Source organism: Hordeum vulgare, chromosome 7H (assembly GCF_904849725.1).
Source record: "Hordeum vulgare subsp. vulgare chromosome 7H, MorexV3_pseudomolecules_assembly, whole genome shotgun sequence".
NCBI lineage: Eukaryota > Viridiplantae > Streptophyta > Magnoliopsida > Poales > Poaceae > Hordeum > Hordeum vulgare.
The window spans coordinates 161293395-161320000 of NC_058524.1; the positions used below are offsets into that span (position 1 = coordinate 161293395).

General features: G+C 46.7%; 1 long non-coding RNA gene across 1 annotated transcript; it reads right to left on the minus strand.

The window, feature by feature from the left end:
- Positions 1 to 533: 533 nt before the first annotated feature.
- LOC123412950 lies at positions 534 to 4154 on the minus strand. The gene is made up of 6 exons (XR_006613636.1): positions 3628 to 4154; positions 2728 to 2832; positions 2540 to 2595; positions 1648 to 1752; positions 1319 to 1425; positions 534 to 697 (listed from the first exon to the last, which is right to left on the minus strand). It is a non-coding gene; the product is annotated as an uncharacterized LOC123412950 (long non-coding RNA).
- Between the last annotated feature and the right edge of the window lie 22452 nt (positions 4155 to 26606).

Consider the following 26606-nt stretch of genomic DNA (forward strand, 5'->3'; position numbering starts at 1 on the left):
ATGTTAATTCTTTGTCGTCAGCTAGTCCTAAAAAGATGGCAAAAAAATCAACTCGCGGAACCGGCCATACAACGGACGGAGTTAGTGTCTTTACTGTCAGCCTTCATGTGCACGAGACGGCAAAGAATAAACCTTTCCGGTCATGCACCGGGCGGCAAAGAGTAATTCTTTGCCGTCAACCCAGCGTCTACCAGACGGCAAAGAGTAATTCTTTGTCGTCAACGTCGTGTATACCAAACAACAAAGAGTAATTCTTTGTCGTCAAATGTCTGAAACAGCAGACGGCAAAGAATACATAATGAACAAAATACATAAATATCCCAGTAGTTCCATAACACAACATTTATATATATATATATATATATATATATATATATCAAAATTTCCATAACACAACATATATATATATATCAACACTTCCATAACACACCATATATATGTTATGGAAGTTTTGATATATATATGTGTGTTGTGTTATGGAAGTGTGGTGTGTTATGGTGTGTTGTCTATGTATATTATTTGGTGACAGCAAATAATATATATTATTTCCTGACCATATATATATATATCAACAGTCCAAATCCACAACACCAAAGATGATACATAATGAACAAAGCGAGCATCGCTAGATAAGATTTGCCACTACAACAAGTGTCTTCATGTCCATGTCGTAGTCCAATGAGCATCCAGGTGCAACCTACAAGGTGAAATGATCTCTGTCACATTTTGACACGACAAGAAAAATAACATTCTTGAAATCATCGATATGCCAAAAATGACATGATTGAAACCATCAATATGTCACATTTCTAGTGCCTCTCAAACTATATTATAGTTTTTTAGAATCACAGAAATTTTATATTTTACTCGATCTTTTCTTACTAGTGACTTTTGGCACATAGCAATCTACTGCTAGTCTATTTATTTAGAAGTTCTATGGTTTAATGTTCAAGTGGAAACTAATTTTCATAATGAGTTTGCTTTTTTTTGCTTACAATTAGTTGAGCTGTGTCATGGATAATAATATGAATATACTCTATGTATGCTTGCAGTGTGAAGTTTGCTATGAAATCTATTTGGTGACAACAAATAATATAGGCATAGAAATGCCACATCAAAAAAAATAATCCACGAGTGTACATCAAAAAATATATAGAAGTTCCATTGTTACTGCTTCAAAGAAAAGAATTTTTTGTACCTTCCATCAAGATATAACATAGGCCACAAGTAAGATGGAACAGTATGACATTATTGAGGCAAAGAAGAAGGGAGTGCAGATGTTTGCTGGTCATGTTGTGCAAATCTTGCTGAAACTTACATATTTAGTTGACACTCATTCGTTGCCCCTGATGCTTTCACAAATGGCATGCAACTTTCAATGCGAGTGCTTCACCATTAGTAATTAACACAACACTCACTTCCTCGCTGAAAAATACAAAAGGTACATTGTCAAATCCCTGGATTCAGTTCAGAAACTTGTAGACATTCAACAAAACAAGAAGACAAACATTGGTTAAAATCGCATCAAATACCTAAGGGTAATGCTTCTGATAAAACTATATGAGTATCGAGTTCATGGTTATAAGAAACCACATTCCAAAATAGAGCACATAAAAAGAAACCTACATCCAGCGCATAGGCACTAACCTCATTCTTCAAGACACCTCTCCCTTGCTCCAGTGCGCTAGTTTAGTAGATGACCTTCTGCTGCCATTTTTTTGCATGACCGTGTTGGCCCCGTAATCAGGTCTCCTGAAAAAAGAATCCTTCAGTGGTACCATGCTAGATAAGAGTGTAGCTGGCATAGTAAAAGTTAGCTCTATCAGTTTTCACAAAACAATCGACAGTATAATTTGATCCAAAACTCTTGCTTCTCCCTACAATAATATATCACATCAATTGAAAGGATTTTCTTTACCTGACCTTGCCTCCAAGGCGTTTCAGTTTATTTCATAGTCATTCTTAGGTTATTTGATCTCCCTTTTATGTTCCTATTTCAAATAAACACTTATTATGTTAATTGTATGGGTCATCAAGAAGCTTGTGATACATTTAACTACCTCTTCCATTGATAACAATATGCTATTTGGTTTTCCTAATTCTTCCTTCAAACTTCAGGATTCTATGTGCAATTTTCATCTGAATAATAGAAAACATATCACAAATAGTACGGAGACAATCAGGAATATAATCAGATCAATTTGTACAATCTAGAAATTAATATAGAATGGGAGGCAACCAAATCTACAAGCTCTATATCACTTGTTTAAGATGTTCCTATGAGAAAAATAGTACATTGGAGTCTGAGGTGTCAAAACAAAAGAAATTATAATCCTCCCATCAACTCAATCTCCTAGGTGTAAAGCACAACATACAAATTGAAGCCAGGATGATCAACTGAACTAGTTTTATCTACATCCAGTAGTTAACATCTGAGATGAAAACTAATTTAGTTGAGCCATCATTTTAGAATTAGAAATTTATCAACCTTCATGTAGCATTGTAACTGCAAACAACGTATAAGCAAGTAACAACCTACCTGGTTGGTGAACTTGAATAAGGTTTCCGTGTGCAATCTTCTAAAACACCCATTACCTGCACAACACAAACAATCAAACTCAATGCTTCTTGTGACCTCAGCAAGCAATGGAAAATACGTATTACACGATTTGCATTAAGAGGAAATAAAAGGTATAATCGAGAAGAATGATGAAAAACCAATGAAACCTCTCTTGAGATCTGTTATATGCAACTCAATAGCTTTATGTTTCTTGGATTAGACCTGTAGCTCATTCTTAAAGCATGGGCATGCATTAGTACACCTTTATACCCCTGTTCAGAACAACGAACAGTAAACAATAGAAGATCAACACAATGGAGGAAATAAATACTTGGACATGCATCATCTTAGGCAAAAAAAACCTGGTAGATTAGATGTCAAGTGGCAACACTTGAGTTTTGGTAGGAGTAGAAATTAAGAACATCACTCTCTCCTGCCCCCACACACTATCCTAGATGTATTTTGGTTCACATAGGAATTGAAATAAATGCCCACAAAGTAATAATTAGTAATGGGTTTGATATATTGAGCGTCGGAGTCGAAATACTTCGGAAATTTCCCCGCGCAACAACATTTCTCCACTATCAATAGGATAGATACAATCTTCAGCATATCCAATTAGTTGTAACATCCCCCAAGACAAGATCAGCCAAATATGCAATCCAACTCGAGGGGAATCTGCTGCAAATACAGCATGAAATCCCTCAAAAACAAATGCTCTAGAATCCACCAATGGCACCAAAGATTATTATCTCTCCGACGGTCTGCACATCATAGGCATTTCATCTGACACCTGAGCATCTGGTAGTTTTGGAGGACTATGCATATATTGGCATCTATACAGTAGTGGCAATAGCACGAGCTAGCAACAGGTACAAAATAAAGAGCTAGATAGCAGGAGTAGTACGAGAACGTCACCAAATGGCTTGGCTATAGCCTACACGTACACTCGGATTTGTTTCTCGCCATGCAAAACTACCAGCAATATATTTGGAAACTTTATATTGTAGTAAACTCAATGACAAGGGGAGAGAGAGAGATCAGGAGTGGAGGGGGAAGGCACTCACCTTGGCATCAACCATTGCTCGATGGAGGTGGTCGCAACATGGTGACGAAATCGGGACCAGGAATCTCGTGTGGACCGATCCGCCACCTCTCGTGTCGATGCATATAATAGACTGAAACAACCACCATCTTCTCCTCCCACCGGATCTCACCTTGGGGGAAGGGACGGCCAGCCTCGATCCGCTGGGACGGCACACAGCGACCGGCAGGGAGGCGGGGACTGGCAAGGAGGCTCACGGTGGGGCGGGAACGGAGTGTCCGGAGCTATCCCCCGGTCATCTCCCAGCGACCAACGGCGGCAGCCACGGCCACCGGGGATGGCGGTGGTGGCAACCAGGAGGGCAGCGTCGGCAATCGAGGACGGCGACGGCGACAACCGGGGAGGGTAGAAGCGGCAACCGGGGTGTGCGACGACGGCGACAAGGCAGGGGGCAGCGATCGGCAAGGGCTGCAGTGCACGCACGGTCGCGTGTGGAGGAACTGTGATGCGGTGATATGTGGGGGTGTATGGCTGGGGTTCATGAGAGAGAGGGGGACGCGGGTGGTGACGTGTCGGGTTGTGTGGTTGGGGTTTCATTCTTTTTTATTTTTCTAGTTCTTTGTCGTCATGGGTGGCGAAAGCATACAGCAAAGCGGACCTCTTTTCCGTTAGCTGGACAGAACCCAAGACGGCAAACTGTATGCCTATTTAGCACCGTTAGGTGGACTGGTGGATATTTCTTTGCCGCGAGCCACACAGCAGGAAGACGGCAAAGATGCAATCTTTGTCGTGAGATACAAAACTGTTGGGGAACGTCGCATGGGAAACAAAAAATTTCCTACGCGCACGAAGACCTATCATGATGATGTCCATCTACGAGAGGGGATGTGTGATCTACGTACCCTTGTAGACCGTACAGCAGAAGCATTAGTGAACGCGGTTGATGTAGTGGAACGTCCTCATGTCCCTCGATCCGCCCCGCGAACCGTCCCGCGATCAGTCCCACGATCTAGTGCCGAACGGACGGCACCTCCGCGTTCAGCACACGTACAGCTCGACGATGATCTCGGCCTTCTTGATCCAGCAAGAGAGACGGAGAGGTAGAAGAGTTCTCCGGCAGCGTGATGGCGCTCCGGAGGTTGGTGGTGATCTTATCTCAGCAGGGCTCCGCCCGAGCTCCGCAGAAACGCGATCTAGAGGAAAAACCGTGGAGGTATGTGGTCGGGCTGCCGTGGAAAAGTCGTCTCAAATCAGCCCTAAAACCTCCGTATATATAGGGGGAAGAGGGGGAGCCTTGCCTTGGGGCTCAAGGAGCCCCAAGGGGGTCGGCCGAGCCAAGGGGGAAGGTCTCCCCCTCCCAAACCTTCCGGTAATCAAATGAGGTCATCCTATATATCAATCTTCGTTTCCGGACCATTCCAGAAACCCTCGTGACGTCCGTGATCTCATCTGGGACTCCGAACAACATTCGGTAACCAACCATATAACTCAAATACGCATAAAACAACGTCGAACCTTAAGTGTGCAGACCCTGCGGGTTCGAGAACTATGTAGACATGACCCGAGAGACTCCTCGGTCAATATCCAATAGCGGGACCTGGATGCCCATATTGGATCCTACATATTCTACGAAGATCTTATCATTTGAACCTCAGTGCCAAGGATTGATATAATCCCGTATGTCATTCCCTTTGTCCTTCGGTATGTTACTTGCCCGAGATTCGATCGTCAGTATCCGCATACCTATTTCAATCTCGTTTACCGGCAAGTCTCTTTACTCGTTCCGTAATACAAGATCCCGCAACTTACACTAAGTCACATTGCTTGCAAGGCTTGTGTGTGATGTTGTATTACCGAGTGGGCCCCGAGATACCTCTCCGTCACACGGAGTGACAAATCCCAGTCTCGATCCATACTAACTCAACTAACACCTTCGGAGATACCTGTAGAGCATCTTTATAGTCACCCAGTTACGTTGCGACGTTTGATACACACAAAGCATTCCTCTGGTGTCAGTGAGTTATATGATCTCATGGTCATAGGAACAAATTGTTGGGGAACGTCGCATGGGAAACAAAAAATTTCCTACGCGCACGAAGACCTATCATGGTGATGTCCATCTACGAGAGGGGATGAGTGATCTACGTACCCTTGTAGATCATACAGCAGAAGCGTTAGAGAACACGGTTGATGTAGTGGAACGTCCTCACATCCCTCGATCCGCCCCGCGAACAATCCCGCGATCAGTCCCACGATCTAGTACCGAACGGACGGCACCTCCGCGTTCAGCACACGTACAGCTCGACGATGATCTCGGCCTTCTTGATCCAGCAAGAGAGACGGAGAGGTAGAAGAGTTCTCCGGCAGCGTGACGGCGCTCCGGAGGTTGGTGATGATCTCGTCTCAGCAGGGCTCCGCCCGAGCTCCGCAGAAACGCGATCTAGAGGAAAAACTATGGAGGTATGTGGTCAGGCAGCCGTGAGAAAGTCGTCTCAAATCTGCCCTAAAAGCCCCATATATATAGGAGGAGGGAGGGGGACCTTGCCTTGGGGTCCAAGGGACTCCCAAGAGGTCGGCCGAGCCAAGGGGGGAGGACTCCCCCCCCAAACCGAGTTGGACTTGGTTTGGTGGGAGGAGTCCCCCTCCCTTCCCACTTCTTCCCTCTCTTTTTTTCCTTTGATTTTCTTCTCTTGGCGCATAGGCCCCTTTGGGGCTGTCCCACCAGCCCACTAAGGGCTGGTGTGTCTCCCCAAAGCCTATGGGCTTCCCCGGGGTGGGTTGCCCCCCCCCCCGGTGAACTCCCGGAACCTATTCGTCATTCCCGGTACATTCCCGGTAACTCCGAAAACCTTCCGGTAATCAAATGAGGTCATCCTATATATCAATCTTCGTTTCCGGACCATTCCGGAAACCCTCGTGATGTCCGTGATCTCATCCGGGACTCCGAACAACATTCGGTAACCAACCATATAACTCAAATACGCATAAAACAACGTCGAACCTTAAGTGTGCAGACCTTGCGGGTTCGAGAACTATGTAGACATGACCCGAGAGACTCCTCGGCCAATATCCAATAGCGGGACCTGGATGCCCATATTGGATCCTACATATTCTATGAAGATCTTATCGTTTGAACCTCAGTGCCAAGGATTCGTATAATCCCGTATGTCATTCCCTTTGTCCTTCGGTATGTTACTTGCCCGAGATTCGATCGTCAGTATCCGTATACCTATTTCAATCTCGTTTACCGGCAAGTCTCTTTACTCGTTCCGTAATACAAGATCCCGCAACTTACACTAAGTTACATTGCTTGCAAGGCTTGTGTGTGATGTTGTATTACCGAGTGGGCCCCGAGATACCTCTCCGTCATACGGAGTGACAAATCCCAGTCTTGATCCATACTAACTCAACTAACACCTTCGGAGATACCTGTAGAGCATCTTTATAGTCACCCAGTTACGTTGCGATGTTTGATACACACAAAGCATTCTTCCGGTGTCAGTGAGTTATATGATCTCATGGTCATAGGAATAAATACTTGACACGCAGAAAACAGTAGCAACAAAATGACACGATCAACATGCTACGTCTATTAGTTTGGGTCTAGTCCATCACGTGATTCACCCAATGACGTGATCCAGTTATCAAGCAACAACACCTTGTTCATAATCAGAAGACACTGACTATCATCGATCAACTGGCTAGCCAACTAGAGGCATGCTAGGGACGGTGTTTTGTCTATGTATCCACACATGTAAATGAGTCTTCATTCAATACAATTATAGCATGGATAATAAACTATTATCTTGATACAGGAATTATAATAATAACTATACATTTATTATTGCCTCTAGGGCATAATTCCAACAGTCTCCCACTTGCACTAGAGTCAATAATCTAGCCCTCACATCACCATGTGAATTACATTGTAATAAATCTAACACCCATACAGTTCTGGTGTCGATCATGTTTTGGCCGTGGAAGAGGTTTAGTCAGCGGGTCTGCTACATTCAGATCCGTGTGCACTTTGCATATATTTACGTCCTCCTCCTCGACGTAGTCGCGGATGAGGTTGAAGCATCGTTTGATGTGTCTGGTCTTCTTGTGAAACCTTGGTTCCTTTGCTAAGGCAATGGCACCAGTGTTGTCACAGAACAAGGTTATTGGATCCAGTGCACTTGGCACCACTCCAAGATCCGTCATGAACTGCTTCATCCAGACACCCTCCTTAGCCGCCTCCGAGGCAGCCATGTACTCTGCTTCACATGTAGAATCTGCTACAACGCTTTGCTTGGAACTGCACCAGCTTACTGCACCCCCATTAAGAATAAATACGTATCCGGTTTGCGACTTAGAGTCGTCCGGATCTGTGTCAAAGCTTGCATCGACGTAACCTTTTACGGCGACCTCTTCGTCACCTCCATACACGAGAAACATCTCCTTAGTCCTTTTCAGGTACTTCTGGATATTCTTGACCGCCGTCCAGTGATCCACTCCTGGATTACTCTGGAACCTACCTGCCATACTTATGGCCAGGCTAACATCCGGTCTAGTGCACAGCATTGCATACATGATAGAGCCTATGGCTGAAGCATAGGGGACGGAGCGCATATGCTCTCTATCTTCATCAGTTGCTGGGCACTGAGTCTTACTCAATCTTGTACCTTGTAACACTGGCAAGAACCCTTTCTTGGACTGTTCCATTTTGAACCTCTCCAAAACTTTATCAAGGTATGTGCTTTGTGAAAGTCCTATCAGGCGTTTTGATCTATCCCTATAGATCTTAATGCCTAGTATGTAAGCAGCTTCTCCTAGGTCCTTCATAGAGAAACTTTTATTCAAGTAACCTTTTATGCTCTCCAAAAACTCTACGTTGTTTCCAATCAGTAATATGTCATCCACATATAATATTAGAAACGCCACAGAGCTCCCACTCACTTTCTTGTAAATACAAGATTCTCCAACCACTTGTATAAACCCAAATGCTTTGATCACCTCATCAAAGCGTTCGTTCCAACTCCGAGATGCTTGCACCAGTCCATAAATGGATTGCTGGAGCTTGCACACCTTGTCAGCATTCTTAGGATCGACAAAACCTTCGGGTTGCATCATATACAACTCTTCCTTAAGGAAACCGTTAAGGAACGCCGTTTTGACATCCATCTGCCAGATTTCATAATCGAAAAATGCAGCTATTGCTAACATGATTCTGACGGACTTAAGCATCACTACGGGTGAGAAGGTCTCATCGTAGTCAACTCCTGGAACTTGTGAAAAACCCTTTGCCACAAGTCGAGCTTTATAAACGGTCACATTACCGTCAGCGTCCGTCTTCTTCTTAAAGATCCATTTGTTCTGAATAGCCTTGCGGCCCTCAGGTAGTATCTCCAAAGTCCACACTTTGTTCTCATACATGGATCCTATCTCGGATTTCATGGCTTCTAGCCATTTGTTGGAATCTGGGCCCACCATTGCTTCTTCATAATTTGCAGGTTCATTGTTGTCTAACAACATGATTGATAAGACGGGATTACCGTACCACTCTGGAGCTGCGCGTGATCTCGTCGACCTGCTTGGCTCAACAGAAACTTGAACTGGAGTTTCATGATCATCATCATTAACTTCCTCCTCAACCGGCGTCTCAACGACAGAGGTTTCCCCTTGCCCTGCGCCACCATCCAGAGGGATGAGAGGTTCGACAACCTCGTCAAGTTCTATCTGCCTCCCACTCAATTCTCTCGAGAGAAACTCCTTCTCGAGAAAAGTTCTGTTCTTAGCAACAAACACTTTGCCCTCGGATTTGAGATAGAAGGTGTACCCAACTGTCTCTTTTGGGTAACCTATGAAGACACACTTTTCCGCTTTGGGTTCCAGCTTTTCAGGCTGAAGCTTTTTGACATAAGAATCACATCCCCAAACTTTAAGAAACGACAACTTTGGCCTTTTGCCATACCACAGTTCGTACGGTGTCGTCTCAACGGATTTCGATGGTGCCCTATTTAAAGTGAATGCAGCTGTTTCTAATGCATAACCCCAAAATGATAACGGCAAATCAGTAAGAGACATCATAGATCGCACCATCTCTAATAAAGTACGATTACGACGTTCGGACACACCATTACGCTGTGGTGTTCCAGGCGGTGTTAACTGCGAAACAATTCCACATTGTCTTAAGTGAGTACCAAACTCGAAACTCATATATTCACCCCCATGATCAGACCGTAGGAACTTGATCTTCTTGTTACGATGATTTTCCACTTCACTCTGAAATTGCTTGAACTTTTCAAATGTTTCAGACTTGTGCTTCATCAAGTAGACATAACCATATCTACTTAAATCGTCAGTGAAGGTGAGAAAATAACGATATCCGCCGCGTGCCTCCACGCTCATTGGACCACACACATAGGTATGTATGATTTCCAACAAGTCACTTGCACGCTCCATTGTTCCGGAGAACGGAGTCTTAGTCATCTTGCCCATGAGGCATGATTCGCACGTGTCAAGTGAATCAAAGTCAAGTGACTCCAAAAGTCCATCAGCATGGAGTTTCTTCATGCGCTTTACACCAATATGACCCAAGCGGCAGTGCCACAAAAATATTGCGCTATCATTGTTTACTCTAACTCTTTTGGTCTCAATGTTATGTATATGCGTGTCGCTATCAAGATTCAATATGAACAATCCTCTCACATTCGGTGCATGACCATAAAAGATGTTACTCATAGAAATAGAACAACCATTATTCTCAGACTTAAAAAGAGTAACCGTCTCGCAATAAACAAGATCCAGATATAATGTTCATGCTCAACGCAGGCACTAAATAACAATGATTTAAGTTCATCACTAATCCCGATGGTAGCTGAAGTGACACTGTGCCGACGGTGATTGCATCAACCTTGGAACCGTTTCCTACGCGCATCGTCACTTCGTCTTTCGCCAGCCTTCGTCTATTCCGCAGTTCCTGCTTCGAGTTGCAAATGTGAGCAATAGAACCGGTATCAAATACCCAGGCACTACTACGAGAGCCGGTTAAGTACACATCAATAACATGTATATCAAATATACCTGATTTCTCTTTGCCCGCCTTCTTATCTGCCAGATACTTGGGGCAATTGCGCTTCCAGTGACCCATACCCTTGCAATAGAAGCACTCTGTTTCAGGCTTAGGTCCAGCTTTGGGCTTCTTCGGCGGATTGGCAACAGGCTTGCCGCTCTTCTTCGAATTGCCCTTGTTGCCTTTGCCGTTTCTCTTGAAACTAGTGGTCTTGCTCACCATCAACACTTGATGCTCTTTAGGGAGTTCAGACTCTGCGACTTTCAGCATCGCAAACAACTCGCCGGGAGACTTGTTCATCCCTTGCATGTTGTAGTTCAACACAAAGCCTTTATAGCTTGGCGGCAGTGATTGAAGGATTCTGTCAGTGATAGCTTCTTGCGGGAGTTCAATCCCCAGTTCAGCTAGACGGTTTGAGTACCCAGACATTTTGAGCACATGTTCACTGACAGACGAGTTTTCCTCCATCTTGCAAGCATAGAATTTATCGGAGGTCTCATACCTCTCGATCCGGGCGTTCTTCTGAAAGATAAACTTCAACTCCTGGAACATCTCAAATGCTCCATGACGCTCAAAGCGACGTTGAAGTCCCGGTTCTAAGCCATACAAGACTGCACATTGAACTATTGAGTAGTCCTCCTTACGTGCTAACCAAGCGTTCTTAACATCCTGATCAGCCGTAGCGGGTGGTTCATCTCCTAGCGCAGCATTAAGGACATAATCCTTCTTTCCAGCTTGTAAGATTAGCTTAAGATTACGAGCCCAGTCTACAAAGTTGCTTCCATCATCTTTCAACTTAGCTTTCTCTAGGAACGTATTAAAATTCAGGATGACACTTGCGTGAGCCATGATCTACAACACAAATATATTCAAAGTGGACTTAGACTATGTTCAAGATAATTAGAGTTCAACTTAATCAAATTATATGCTAAACTCCCACTCAAAAAGTACATCTCTCTAGTCATTTGAGTGGTTCATGATCCACTTACACTATCCCAAGTCCGATCATCACGTGAGTTGAGTATAGTTTCAGTGGTAAGCATCCCTATGCTAATCATATCAACTATATGATTCATGATCGACCTTTCGGTCTCATGTGTTCCGAGGCCATGTCTGCACATGCTAGGCTCGTCAAGCTTAACCCGAGTGTTCCGCGTGCGCAACTGTTTTGCACCCGTTGTATGTGAACGTTGAGTCTATCACACCCGATCATCACGTGGTGTCTCGAAACAACGAACTATAGCAACGGTGCACAGTCGGGGAGAACACAATTTCGTCTTGAAATTTTAGTGAGAGATCACCTCATAATGCTACCGTCGTTCTAAGCAAAATAAGGTGCAAGAAAGGATTAACATCACATGCAATTCATAAGTGACATGATATGGCCATCATCTCGTGCTACTTGATCTCCATCACCAAAGCACCGGCACGATCTTCTTGTCACCGGCGCCACACCATGATCATCCATCAACATGTTGCCATCGTGGTTGTCGTGCTACTCATGCTATCACTACTAAAGCTACATCCTAGCAAAATAGTAAACGCATCTGCAAGCACATATGTTAGTATAAAGACAACCCTATGGCTCCTGCCGGTTGCCATACCATCGACGTGCAAGTCGATATTTCTATTACAACATGATCATCTCATACATCCAATATATCACATCACATCGTTGGCCATATCACATCACAATCATACCCTGCAAAAACAAGTTAGACGTCCTCTAATTTTGTTGTTGCAAGTTTTACGTGGTGACCATGGGTATCTAGTAGGATCGCATCTTACTTACGCAAACACCACAACGGAGATATATGAATTGCTATTTGACCTCATCCAAGGACCTCCTCGGTCAATTCCGATTCAACTAAAGTTGGAGAAACCGTCACTTGCCAGTCATCTTTGAGCAAAGGGGGTTACTCGTAACGATGAAACCAGTCTCTCGTAAGCGTACGAGTAATGTCGGTCCAAGCCGCTTCAAACCAACAATACCGCGGAATCAAGAAAAGACTAAAGAGGGCAGCAAAACGCACATCACCGCCCACAAAACCTTTTGTGTTCTACTCGAGAAGACATCTACGCATGAACCTAGCTCATGATGCCACTTTTGGGGAACGTCGCATGGGAAACAAAAATTTTCCTACGCGCACGAAGACCTATCATGGTGATGTCCATCTACGAGAGGGGATGAGTGATCTACGTACCCTTGTAGATCATACAGCAGAAGCGTTAGAGAACGCGGTTGATGTAGTGGAACGTCCTCACGTCCCTCGATCCGCCCCGCGAACAATCCCGCGATCAGTCCCACGATCTAGTACCGAACGGACGGCACCTCCGCGTTCAGCACACGTACAGCTCGACGATGATCTCGGCCTTCTTGATCCAGCAAGAGAGACGGAGAGGTAGAAGATTTCTCCGGCAGCGTGAAGGCGCTCCGGAGGTTGGTGATGATCTCGTCTCAGCAGGGCTCCGCCCGAGCTCCGCAGAAACGCGATCTAGAGGAAAAACTATGGAGGTATGTGGTCGGGCAGCCGTGAGAAAGTCGTCTCAAATCTGCCCTAAAAGCCCCATATATACAGGAGGAGGGAGGGGGACCTTGCCTTGGGGTCCAAGGGACTCCCAAGGGGTCGGCCGAGCCAAGGGGGGAGGACTCCCCCCCCCCAAACCGAGTTGGACTTGGTTTGGTGGGAGGAGTCCCCCTCCCTTCCCACTTCTTCCCTCTTTTTTTTCTTTCCTTTGATTTTCTTATCTTGGCGCATAGGCCCCTTTGGGGCTGTCCCACCAGCCCACTAAGGGCTGGTGTGTGTCCCCAAAGCCTATGGGCTTCCCCGGGGTGGGTTGCCCCCCCTGGTGAACTCCCGGAACCTATTCGTCATTCCAGGTACATTCCCGGTAACTCCGAAAACCTTCCTGTAATCAAATGAGGTCATCCTATATATCAATCTTCGTTTCCGGACCATTCCGGAAACCCTCGTGACGTCCGTGATCTCATCCGGGACTCCAAACAACATTCGGTAACCAACCATATAACTCAAATACGCATAAAACAACGTCGAACCTTAAGTGTGCAGACCCTGCGGGTTCGAGAACTATGTAGACATGACCCGAGAGACTCCTCGGCCAATATCCAATAGCGGGACCTGGATGCCCATATTGGATCCTACATATTCTATGAAGATCTTATCGTTTGAACCTCAGTGCCAAGGATTCGTATAATCACGTATGTCATTCCCTTTGTCCTTCGGTATGTTACTTGCCCGAGATTCGATCGTCAGTATCCGTATACCTATTTCAATCTCGTTTACCGGCAAGTCTCTTTACTCGTTCCGTAATACAAGATCCCGCAACTTACACTAAGTTACATTGCTTGCAAGGCTTGTGTGTAATGTTGTATTGCCGAGTGGGCCCCGAGATACCTCTCCGTCATACGGAGTGACAAATCCCAGTCTTGATCCATACTAACTCAACTAACACCTTCGGAGATACCTGTAGAGCATCTTTATAGTCACCCAGTTACGTTGCGACGTTTGATACACACAAAGCATTCCTCCGGTGTCAATGAGTTATATGATCTCATGGTCATAGGAATAAATACTTGACATGCAGAAAACAGTAGCAACAAAATGACACGATCAACATGCTACGTCTATTAATTTGGGTCTAGTCCATCACGTGATTCACCCAATGACGTGATCCAGTTATCAAGCAACAACACCTTGTTCATAATCAGAAGACACTGACTATCATCGATCAACTGGCTAGCCAACTAGAGGCATGCTAGGGACGGTGTTTTGTCTATGTATCCACACATGTAAATGAGTATTTATTCAATACAATTATAGCATGGATAATAAACTATTATCTTGATACAGGAATTATAATAATAACTATACATTTATTATTGCCTCTAGGGCATAATTCCAACACAAATACTTGACACGCAGAAAACAGTAGCAACAAAATGACACGATCAACATGCTACGTCTATTAGTTTGGGTCTAGTCCATCACATGATTCTCCTAATGATGTGATCCCGTTATCAAGTAACAACACTTGCCTATGGCCAGGAAACCTTGGCCATCTTTGATCAACGAGCTAGTCAACTAGAGGCTTACTAGGGACAGTGTTTTGCCTATGTATCCACACAAGTATTGTGTTTCCAATCAATACAATTATAGCATGGATAATAAACGATTATCATGAACAAAGAAATATAATAATAACTAATTTATTATTGCCTCTAGGGCGTATTTCCAACAAAAACTAGTTGACGGGAAACATGTCTTTGTCGTGTAGTGTTCTTTGTCGTCTGCTTTATGTTACTTTTGTCATCTGTTTTACTTTGTCGTCTGCTCGCAGACGAAAAAATAATATTTGCCGTCTGCCCCGACGATAAGCTGACGACAAAGCATTTCACAATAGGCAAAATAGTTGTTTCCCATAGTGATGTCAAGTATGTGTTCCTATGACCATGAGATCATGCAACTCCCGGACACCGGATAAATACCTTGTGTGTATCAAATGTCACAACGTAAATGGGTGACTACAAAGGTGCTCCATAGGTATCTCCGAGGGTGTGTGTTGGGTTGGTGTGAATCGAGACTGGGATTTGTCACTCCATATGACGGAGAGGTATCTCTAGGGCCCACTTGGTAATACAACATCACAAGAAGCTTGCAAGCAATGTGTCTAAGTAGTTAGTTACGAGATCTTGTATTACGGAACGAGTAAAGAGACTTGCCAGTAACGATATTGAACTAGGTATAGAGATACCGACGATTGAATCTCGGGCATGTAACATACCGATAGACAAAGGGAATAGTATATGGGATTGATTGAATCCTTGACATCGTTGTTCGACCGATAAAGATCTACATAGAATATGTAGGAGCCAATATGTACATCTAGGTATCGCTATTGTTTATTGGTCGGAGAGTGTCTCGGTCATGTCTGCATAGTTCTCGAACCCGCAGGGTCTGCACACTTAAGGTTTGGTGACAATTTGGTATTAATGAGTTATGTGTGGTAGTAACCAAAAGTTGTTCGGACTCTCGGATGAGATCCTCGACGTCACGAGGAGCTCTGGAATGGTCCGGAGGTAAAGATTTATATATGGGAAGTCATATTTTGGCTACCAGAAAAGTTTTGGGTTTTTTCGGTATTGTACCAGGAAGCTTCTAGAAGGTTCTGAATACTTCCGTAGGAGTCCGAAAGTCCACCAAGGGTTCCATCACGTCCCAAGGGTTTGCATGGGCTAAGGGGAGATGTTGCGGCCTTAATGGGACAACCGCACAAGTCCCTCAAGGCCCATGTAGCTGGGAAAGGTGGAAAGTCCACCTTTGTATGGAAGGGAAGGACGCGGACTAGGATTTTACCTCCTCCCCCTTGGCTGCACCTTAGGGCTTGGAGGAGCTGTTCCCCACGCCTCTCCGCCTATATATAGAGAGGAGGGGGTGTCTCAAGATCACACACGAAGCCCTTGGCGCCCCTCTCTCTCCCTAGATCGATTTCTCATCTAGTTTTCCCGGTAGTGCTTAGGCGAAGCCCTGCCGAGACAGCACCACCACCACCACCGTCATGTCGTCGCGCTGCCGGGTAATTCATCTACCACTCCACCCTCACTTGCTGGATCGAGGAGGCGGATATGTCATCGATATGTATGTGTGTTGAACGCGGAGGTGTCGTCCGTTCGGCACTTAATCGGGATTCGCTGGTCGGATCGTGATAGGATCGCGAAGACGTTCGACTACATCAACCGTGTTTCCTAACGCTTCCGCTAAGTGATATACAAGGGTATGTAGATGCACTTTCTCCTCTCGTAGATGGTCATCACCATGGATAGATCTTGTGTGCGTGTAGGAATTTTTTTGTTTCCCATGCGACGTTCCCAACAATTTTTGAATGGTGACTTAAAAGAAGAAGTTTACATGACTCAACCTGAAGGTTTTGTTTTGGAAGGGAAAAAACATATGTCATGTCGTTTAAAGAAACCATATATGGCTTGACGCAAGCTTCAAGGCAGTGGTACCTCAAGTTCGACAAAGTTATTAGAACTTTCGGTTTAAAGAAAATAATGTGGACAACTGCATATGTGTTAAATTTAAAGGCAGTAGGTTCACAATTTTAGTCCTATATGTGGATGATATTCTATTGGCTTGCAGTGATAGAGATATGTTGCATGAGACCAAGAGATTTTTGTCATGAAATTTTGACATGAAGGATCTCGGTGAAGCCTCGTATCTCCTTGGCATTGATATTTATCGAGATAGGTCCAACGGAACATTAGGACTATCACAAAAGGCATACTTTGGAAGAGTACTAAAGAAATACAATATGCATCAGTGCTCTTCCTCACCTACCCCCATATTCAAGGGTGATAAGTTTGGGATATTCCAATGTCCAAGGAACCAAAATGAAGCTGATGAGATGAAGTCGGTTCCTTATGCTTCAGATGTCGGAAGCATCATGTATGCTCAAGTGTGTACACGTCCTAACTTGGCTTTCGTAACCGTGATGCTTGGCAGATTTCAATCTAATCCAGGACCGGACCACTAGCAGGCCGCATAGAAAGTCTTGCGTTATATGCAAGGTACTAAAAATTGCATGCTTACATATAAATAGTTCGATAACTTGAAAGTTATTGGTTACTCAGACTCTGATCTTGCCGAGTGTGTGGATAGAAATAAATCCACCTCGGGTTATATATTCACACTCGTTGGTGGAGCCATATCGTGGAAAAGCTCCAAGAAAACGATAGTTGCCTCATCTACAATGCACGCAGAGTTTATAACATGTTTTGAGGCCACTAGGCAGGCTGTATGGCTAAAGAATTTCCTTCCCGGACTTAAAGTGATTGACAACATTTCCAAACCACTAACATTGTACTATGATAATGAACCCGCAGTTTTCTATGCTAATAACAACAAGTCATGTGCTGCTGCGAGGCACATTGACCTAAAGTATCATGTTGTTCAACATAGAATTCAGGATCAAACTATTAATGTTAAGCATATCAGTACGACATGTATGCTTGTGGATCTACTCACTAAAGACTTACCACCCAATATATTTCATGAGCATGTAGTTGACATGGGATTATTGGAAGCCTCTTGATCACGAAATTATGGGAATGCTAATATAAACCACTCCATATTAAGCAATATGTATTCCACTTCAAAATAGGATGTGTGATGTGAGTATTGTGGTTCAATGGCATTTGTTCTAACATATTACTCTGGTATATCATTCGTATGGAGAATGGGCAAAAGTTATCAAGTCTAACGATCAAGGGGGAGAATGTTGGAATTGATCTAAGGCCCAATAGGCTGAAAAGAAAAGAAAATAATAAACTGAAGGGATAAGTGCTAACGTTAAGTAGAGGGGCCACGAGCCAACGATCGTTTCCCCTCATCCTAACTGACGCTCCATGATCGAGGGCAACACAACCAACTATGGTTTTGATCCCCTGTTCGCTAGCGCTATATAAAAGATTGGGGGGGCAGCCGACCACATGCGATTTGACTAGTTCACGTACGTTCCACTTCTACCCCTACAACCTAAAAACCCTAACCGATCTGGGGAATGCTGCAGCGACGGGAAGACCATCACCAAGCCATGTCCCTGTCTTAGGGCAGTGCCGGTGGCGTCTCGAGGGACGCCGTTACGTGCAACGACCATCTACATCGAGACTGCATCACGCCTACATCGAGCAGGCACGGGACTTCGCATCGACTACACCAATGACTGCTCCTATTGGGGGTAAGATACCAATCCATCTTTTTTGTTTGTTATGTTAGGTGATCTAATAACTAGGCATAAGATTCAATCACGTCTATCCTATCGGATTAATTAATAAGAGCGTTCACTACATACAATTTGTTAGAGCATCTCCAACAGACACTCTTAATTCATGCGCGGCATTTTTTTATCGAGCGCTGCATTCGTCGCTTTCGCGCGCGCGATGGTGGTGCGGTTCAGCGGAGGCGTCAAATTAAAACGTTGGATACAATGTGCTCCAACAGGCACTGGATAAAATGCAGTTTTACAAAGATAAAATGGACAAAGAAAAAAAACTAGTTCATCCTCGCGCTTCTTCGACGCCTAGTCCTCCCAATCGCTATCGTCCGATGTCGTGTACTCGGACGAGAACCAGAGGTCATCGCACCTCAGGTCTTCGTCGTCCCACTGCAGCGCGGGGTTGTTCTTGTCGAGCTGTGCGTGGGTGGTGGCCCTCTGGACGCGTCTCTCCGCTCGCGCCGCCACCCTCACCGCCCTCTGCCCGTAGCAGAACGCGCGTTCTGTCGCGACGTCCTCAGGGAACTGTTGCTTCTAGGACGCCATGGCGCACTCATTCTGCTCGGCGATGAGGAGGCGCTCCTCCTGCTCGCAGACGCGTTGGCGCTCCTCGGTGATGACTAGGCGTCGCGGGTGCGCGAGCTCCTGCGCCTGCTCGCGCGTCTGTGCGTCCTGGAAGTTCATCGAGCGACGGGGAGGGTCGAGGCGCCACACCGCGGCGTCGTAGGCGCGCGCCGCTTCGTGCGCCGTCTCAAAGGTGCCGAGCGAGAGTCACATCTCGCTGGAGCGGATCTTGGCGGAGAACGTCCCCGCGGGATGCGTGTGCACGCCGCGGTAGCCGCTGCTGTTTCGGTGACGCGGCGGCATCTTCTCCGAGCGTTTGCGGCGGAGGTGCAGTGGGGATTTTCCATGCGCGCACCGGAAGAGAGAGGGGAAAAGGAGTGGGCGGTGAGGGCGTGCGCTGTACCGGACACGGCATTTAAAGCGCGCACGCTGCCGCTTAACCCCGCGTGCGGGGTACGATTTTTTTGCGCGCTATTTTTCGGCCATCGCTGGAGAGCGCGGGCACGCGCGAACGCGCCATTTTGGCGGTTTTTGGCGCGCGGCGCGGTTTTGCCGCTTCCGTTGGAGATGCTCTTATAGAAGCAACTTCTATAATTAGCAACCACCCTTCGAGCAATGTATATGCAATTGGACAGAAGATGAACATACTGAACTCTCCCAGCATGCCTGCAGGAGCGCGAGGACTGGGTTGTGGAGGAGGAGCGACACGGTGTCGGCCAGGAACTTCGGCATGGGCTACTTCGAAGATGTAGACTAACTTGCAGCGGCGGGCGTAGGCGTACAACACCATGTCCTGCTCGGCCTCATACCGCACGTCCGCGCCGCTTATGACCCATCGCCCACACTCCTCCCTCACCAAGTCGCCACCTCCTGCATGCATGCAGAGATGCACCGTGTATAAACTTGAAGAACCATAGTGGCACGTACCTTGGCGACGTGGGTGGAGTCGTTGAGGGACCTACACAATTGATGGGTCACCCGACGACGTGATCTTGTAGCACTAGTAGAAAAGAGGGCTTTGGTCCACTTGATGAAATCCCATTAGTCCCGGCTCACTCACGAACCAGGACCCATGTAGGCATAGGTCCCTGTTCGTGAGGCCATGGCGCCGGTCGGGCCTTGTGGGCCATTTGTCCTGGTTCATTTGTCACCTTCGGTCCTAGTTGTGCCTTGCTCCTGGACCACAACCAGTAGTACCGGTTTGTGGCTAGAACCGGGACCTCGGGTTGTCCTTTAGTCTCGGTTCCAGCCACAAACCGGGACCAACAGTTGGCCTATATATACCCCAGCCCGCAAGCAGAGCACTGCACCGCTTTGTTTTTTCGGTCGGCCGTGGGAGAGCTTTGTGGTGCTCTATCTCACCTCCGATGCACATAAGGTGTTCGATGAAATGCATGAGCCACAGTTAAGCTTTCTCCTTTAGAAGCTCCTTGTCCAAGCTCCATTTTCATCAAGATTTGTGTCAATGGATGTACGGTGACCGACGCACCTCCAAGTATATTAATGGCCTGCATAATTTTCTCGAAGCGGCTAAGGCAAACAAGCAGAATGGTTTTATGCATTGTCCATGTACTGTCTGCGGGAATACGAAGGAATTCTCCGACTATAAAACCCTTCACTTTCACCTGCTTCAGAAGGGTTTTATGCGACACTATAATGTTTGGGCCAAGCACGAAGAAAGAGGGGTTATGATGGAAGACAACGTAGAAGAAGAGGATGATGACAACTACCTGCCCCGTGAATACGGTGATGCTGCAATGGGGGAAGCTGAAGATCAAGAGGAACCAGACGATGTGCCCGGTGATGATCTTCGTCGGGTCATTCTTGATGCACATAGAGAATGCGAAAGTGAAAGGAGAAGTTGAAGTTCGATCGCATGTTAGAGGATCACAAAAAAGGGTTGTACCCAAATTGCGAAGATGACAACACAAAGCTCGGTACCACACTGGAATTGCTGCAATGGAAGGCAAACAATGGTGTATCTCACAAGGAATTTAGTTCGCTACTGAAATTAATGAAGAAGAAGCTTCCAAAGGATAACGAATTGCCTGGCAGTATGTACGAAGCGAAGAAGGTTCTATGCCCTCTAGGATTGGAGGTGCAGAAGATACATGCATGCCCTAATGACTGCCTCCTCTACCGCGGTGCGTACGAGGATTCGAACGCATGCCCGGTATGCGACGCATTGCGGTATAAGATCAGAAGAGATTACCCTGGTGATGTTGAGGGCCAGCGCACCGGGAAGATGGTTCCTGTCAAGGTGATGTGGTATGCTCCTATAATACCACGGTTGAAATGTTTGTTCAGAAACAAAAAAGCATGCCGAGTTTATGCAATGGCACATAAAAGACCATAAGAAATATGGGAAGTTGAGAGCACCCGCTGAAGGGTTGCAGTGGAGAAAGATCGAGAGAAAGTGGAGCGACTTTACACGTGACCCAAGGAATGTATGGTTTGGTTTAAGTGCAGATGGCGTTAATCCTTTAGGGGAGCAGAGCAGCAAGCATAGCACATGGACGGCATGTGACTCTATGTATGTATAACCTTCCTCCTTGGTTGCGCATGAAGCGGAAGTTCATTATGATGCCAGTGCTCATCCAAGGCCCTAGGCAACCCGGCAATGACATTGATGTGTACCTAAGGCCATTAGTTCATGAACTTTTACAGCTATGGAATGGAAATGGTGTACGTGTATAGGATGATAACGAACATGAGGAATTTGACCTACATGGTTGCTGTTTGTAACCATCAACGATTGGCCTGCTCTCAGTAACCTTTCAGGACAAACAAACAAGGGATACAATGCATGCACACACTGTTTAGATGTAACCGACAATATATATTTGGACAAATGCAGAAAGAATGTGTACATGGGGCATCGTCAATTTCTTCTGACCAACCATCAATGTCGAAAGAAAGGAAAGCATTTCAAAGGTGAGGCAGATCACCGGAAGAAGCCCGCCCTCCGTACTGGTGATCACATACTTGATATGATAAATGATTTACAAGTAATCTTTGAAAAGGGTCCTGGCGGACTATCTGTTCCGAATGACGACATGGGACACGCACCCATGTGGAAGACGAAATCTATATTTTGGGACCTACCCTATTGGAAAGACCTAGAGGTCCGCTCTGAAATCGACATGATGCACGTGATGAAGAATCTTTGCGTGAACCTGCTAGGCTTCTTGGGAGTGTACGGGAAGACAAAAGATACACCGGAGACACGAGAGGAACATCAACGTGTGCATGAAAAAGACGGCATGCATCTAGAGCAGTATGAAGGTCCTGCCAGCTACGCTCTTACGAAAGAAGAGAAGCAAATCTTCTTTGAATGCCTGCTCGGTATGAAGGTCCCGTCTGCCTTCTCATCGAATATAAAGGGAATTATAAATATGGCAGAGAAAAATTTCCAGAACCTAAAGTCTCATGACTGCCACGTGATTATGAGGCAACTGCTTCCGGTTGCATTGAGAGGGCTTCTACCGGAAAACGTTCGATTAGCCATTGTGAAGCTATGTGCATTCCTGAATGCAATCTCTCATAAGGTGATCGATCCAGTAATCCTGCCAAGGTTAAGGAGAGATTTGGTACAATTTCTTGTTAGTTTCGAGCTGGTGTTCCCACCATCCTTCTTCAATATCATGTCGCACGTCCTAGTTCATCTAGTCGACGCGATTGTCGTTCTGGGCCCTGTATTTCTACACAATATGTTCCCCTTTGAGAGTTTCTTGGAAGTCTTAAAGAAATATGTTCGTAACCGTGCTAAGCCAGAAGGAAGCATCTCCATGGGCCATCAAACAGAGGATGTCATTGGGTTTTGTGTTGACTTCATTCCTGACCTTAAGAAGATTGGTCTCCCTCAATCGCGGTATGAGGGGAGACCGACTGGAAAAGGCACACTAGGAGCAAACTCATAATATGTACGGACGAGCATTCTTGGTCTCAAACACACTACAGAGTTCTACAAAATTCTACCTTGGTGACCCCGTATGTCGATGAACACAAGAATATTCTGAGCTCCATACACCTGGAGCAGTGTGACGACTGGATTACATTTGAACACATTAGGACTTTCGGCAGTTGGTTGCAAAAACGCCTCATGTGTGACAACACTATTTCTGATGAGCTGTACTCGTTGGCCAGGGGACCATCTTCGACTGTATTGACTTACCAAGGGTACGAGAAAATGGGAATACATTTTACACGATCACCCAAGATCAAAAGAGCATCAACCAAAATAGCGGTGTCCGCTTTGATGCAGCAACCATGAGGGGAAAGGACACATATTATGGTTACATAGTGGACATATGGGAACTTGACTATGGACATGATTTGAAGGTCCCTTTGTTTCAATGCAAATGGGTCAATCTGTCAAGAGGCAGGGTATAGATAGACCCACAGTACGGAATGACAACAACAGTGGATCTGAATAATCTTGCGCATGTTGAGGAACCATTCGTCCTAGCTAATGATGTGGCGCATGTTTTCTATGTGAAGGACATGTATACCAAACCGAGAAAAAGAAAATATAAGGAAGTGCATACATCATACGATAAGCCAAAGCGCCACATAGTTCTTTCAGGAAAAGAGACATCGTGGGATTGGAGGTCAAGACAGACATGTCTGAAGATTATGAAAAGTTTCATGATATTCCTCCCTTCAAAGTCAAGGCTGACCCAAGCACCCTATTAAACGGTGAATATTATCCATGGTTACGGTGCAATAAGCAAAGAACAGAAGAAAGAAAAAGTGAAGAAATGAAATGCCCTTTGTAACACATGAGTTTTTGTAGTGCTTTTCATCCGCAATGTGGCTTTGAATGGTGCATTTGAACAGTTGAAAATTGATGATGTTTCTTTGAATGGTGCATTTTGAACACACAAAAATTCTAGAGTTCAAGTAATGATGGGGTCATAGTCCTAGGGTAGGGTCATAGGCCTGCCATGCAGGTCCTACCCAAGGACTACCCCTCACAAAGGATAGGGCCCTTAGTCAGTCCTGACTAAATTAAGGAGTCCCCATCATCCAGTTGGTAACAGGTCCTCAATCATCCAGTCGGAGACTGGCATTCGGAGGATACCAAGCTAACCGACTGGATACACTCGGTACATCGTAACCTCTGTGGAGGGAAAAGGCCTTACGTTTCTGGGTGCATTTATTAGTATTTAGAGCATACGTTACCTGTAACGTACACATTCAATCCCCACTACTCCACCCCTGTACCGGAACCGTTGTGGAGGGCAGCGCACTCTATATAAGCCGCCCTCCCCCACTGGTAGAGGGGTTAGCAAATCATTGTATTCCATATTACACTCGACAACAAGCTCCGAGAGCACTGAGACGTAGGGCTGTTACCTCCACCGCAGAGGGGCCTGAACTCATACAACCTCGTCGTAGCTAAGACTCTGCCCATCTCATTCGTACCCTACACATCTACTGTCAGGCTTATACCCACGACAGTTAGCGCCCACCGTGGGGCAGGTGTCTAAGCGACTTCCGGCGAGTTTGCGACTACTTCTTTTCGTCATGTCGTCCGGTGGAGATTCGAGCATGGGTAACCAGATCTTCTTCGGCGCTCTCTCCTTCATCGTCGACGACTCGGCGTGGCTTCGGGATGCGCCCCTCGACATCGAGGAGCTTCCCCATCGCGGGGCTACGCACTTCCGTGCCGGCGCCCGCGGCATTCTTCTTCTCCAGCGGTCGGCTCCCGTGTCGACCTACACCGCCGTCACGCGCTGCGTCAAGCGGTCCCGCCGTCCGCGGCTCCAGCGTTGGGTGCAACACGCCCAGGCGGGCCAGAACGCATCTTCGCAAGTGGCGGTTCTTGAGTCCGTTGTGGTTGCCCCGTCGGCCCAGCACTCGGACTTGGTTCCGACTGAGTTTCCTTCCGAGTATGCGGGTCACGGGTCCGCAGCAGAAGTACACATGGCCAACTCCCATGAAGATCCCCGTCAGGCTGGCCGGAACGAGCACGAGATCGGCGAAGCGTCCGGCGCACGTCGTCCACCTCGCCGTTCTGCTAGTCGGCACACTCGGCGGAGCAACGTGGAGCTGTTCCGCACACCCCTCCTCAACTTGGCTGCAGCTGCCAAGATAGCCGATTCCCTCCAGCCGACTGATTCAGAGGCTAGTAGAGGGATCGAGCAGATCCGAGCCCTGTTGCACACGGCGCAGCAGCAGAATTCGGCAGTCTCCCAGTCGCACAACCGGATCTATAACAGTTCCGTCCACGCGAATACGCATCGGTCGGTTCACAGCCCTGGTTCCCATCAGCGCCACAGGGGAGGCAGTCGTTCCATGATTCATGAAGATCGCCGCTGCTCACACACCCCTCCGCGGGGTGGGACATATGGGTCCCGACATCATGATGATCGGCGTTCAGTCGGCGACACTTATGACCCAAGACCCGACGCAAGAGGACATATCGCCCAACGAAGAGTCGACAGAGGTCGAGCCCACCGCGATGGTTGCGATACCGACCGTCCGAGTGGAAGCAGGGCCACCGTGTCTGGGCCCAAGTGTTTCAGTCGAGCCATCCGTTCGGCTGACATCCCTCCCAACTTCCGATTGGCGACGGGAATTAGCAAGTTCACAAGAGAGTCCAAGCCAGAAACGTGGCTAGATGACTATCGAGTGGCGGTCCAGATCGGAGGAGGGGACGACCATGTCGCCATGAAGCACCTCCCTCTGATGCTCGACGGCTCGGCGCGAGCGTGGCTAAACCAGTTGGCCCCCTCAAGCATCTACAGTTGGGAAGATCTGGCCCGAGTGTTCTTCAGGACCTTCGAAGGGACGTGCAAGCGCCCTGCTGGCCTTGTGGAGCTCCAGCACTGCGTCCAGAAGTAGCATGAGCCCCTGCGTGACTTCATCCAGCGCTGGACAACTCTCTATCACACGGTGGAGAACGTCACCGAGCATCAAGCAGTCCGCGCTTTCAAGGCAGGCGTGCGGTACAGGGATCTGTACCTGAAGTTCGGCCGAACAGGCGACATTTCCATGAGCAAGATGATGGAGATAGCAACACGCTACGCAAATGGCAAAGAAGAGGACCGCATCCGGAGCGGCAAGCACAAAACAATGGCTGATGGCGATGGGGGCAACACTCGGAAGCAGAAGCAGAAAGTTTCGACCGCTCCGCAAGCGGAGGCTGCAGCCGTAACCAATGCCAAGTTCAAGGGTAAAGGGAAGGCTTAGTTCACCCCCAAGAAGAAGCAGTTCAATAAACCCATCCTGGACCAGCCATGTCCGGTTCATACGAAGATGGACGAAGAAGGCAACCCCATATATGCGAAGCATACCACTCGACAGTGTCACCTCCTGATCCAGGGGTTCAGCGAAGGGCAACCGAGTGAGAAGGACCATGAACAGGATGAGGAGGATAAGGAGGATCCGTTCCCCCAAGTCCATGCAACCCTGATGATCTTTGCTGACGTCGAGAGCAAGAGCCGACTGAAGCTGGTTAACAGAGAGGTGAACATGGCCACCCCTTCCAACCCCAAGTTCCTCAAATGGTCTCAAACTGCGATCACCTTCGACCAGTCGGATCATCCGGCACATGTACCACCCCGGGGAGACAGGCACTGGTC